This window comes from Clytia hemisphaerica, unplaced genomic scaffold, assembly GCF_902728285.1.
Source record: "Clytia hemisphaerica strain Z4C2 unplaced genomic scaffold, Clytia hemisphaerica genome assembly, whole genome shotgun sequence".
Lineage (NCBI taxonomy): Eukaryota > Metazoa > Cnidaria > Hydrozoa > Leptothecata > Clytiidae > Clytia > Clytia hemisphaerica.
Window position 1 is genome coordinate 347,276 of NW_027103910.1, and position 1,561 is coordinate 348,836.

Sequence of the window (1,561 nt, forward strand, 5' to 3'; positions counted from 1 at the left end):
TTCACCAAAACAACCAGCTTTACCATCACATTCACCAAAACCATCAACTCCAACATTCGCCTAAATCTCCAATTCCTACTGCACATTCGTTACCACCTCGCATACTTTAGGCGTACAAACTTTCGCGAAGACGAAAAATCGCGAATTCACGACATTTACTTTCGTGAATTTAACGGAAAAATATTTTTTGCTCGTGAAAGTTTGTACGCCTAAAGTACCACTCGTTACCACATCGTTACCACTCGTTACCTCTTTTAGTAATAACGTAATTGCACTATCACCTGTGTCAAATATTTAGCTCTATTCCTATATTGGAACTTCGGAACCTTGGGCACCTGCAATTTATCTCTATCTGTGTATGATATTTGTGTTCTATGTATATGGGAACCTTCGGAACCTTGGGAACCTGCCATTTATCTCTATCTGTGTATGATATTTGTGTTCTATGTATATGGGAACCTTGGGAACCTGCCATTTATCTCTATTGTGTATGTATGCTTATCTGGGAACCTTGGGGTTTCTATGTATGATATCTATGTATATTGGAACTTCGGAACTTGGGAAATGCCTTTATCTCTATCTGTGTATGATATTTGTGTTCTATGTATCTGGGAACCTTGGGAACCTGCCATTTATCTCTATCTGTGTATGATATTTGTGTTCGGAACCTTCGAACCTTGGGCACCTGCCATTTATCTCTATCTGTGTATGATATTTGTCTTCTATATATAAGGGAACCTTCGGAACCTTGGGAACCTGCCATTTATCTCTATCTGTGTATGATATTTGTCTTCTATATATGGGAAACCTTGGGAACCTGCTTCTATCTGGTTGATATTGTGTTTATGTAGGGGAACCTTCGGAACCTTGGGAACCTGCCATTTATCTCTATCTGTGTATGATATTTGTGTTCTATGTATATGGGAACCTTCGGAACCTTGGGCACCTGCCATTTATCTCTATCTGTGTATGATATTTGTGTTCTATGTATATGGGAACCTTCGGAACCTTGGGAACCTGCCATTTATCTCTATCTGTGTTGATATTTGTGTTCTATGTATATGGGAACCTTCGGAACCTTGGGAACCTGCATTTATCTCTTCGGTGTGATATTTTGTCTTCTATGTATATGGGAACCTTCGGAACCTTGGAACCTGCCATTTATCTCTATTGTGTATGATTGTTGTTTTTGTATATGGGGAAATGGAACCTTTTGGAACCTTGGGAACCTGCCATTTAGCACTATCTGTGTATGATATTTGTGCTCTATGTAAATGGGAACCTTCGGAACCTTGGGAACCTGCCATCTCTGTAAACCAACTATATTTCATGGCTCAAAATTCGATTGCTTGTTTTAGGGGTTTCCACTGACTCGTGAACCAATCAGAAGCCTCTCAGTACTCACCACTGGATGACCCACTTTTTTCTTGTGTTGGTGGGATGGGGCATGTTTCATTGCACCAACGGGAAAAAACTTCTCATTTTAGCTTAGTTATTAGCTTCAAAAGAATTGACACAGGGTCACTGAGAGTGGACGAATAAAACATTCCATCTATTTTTT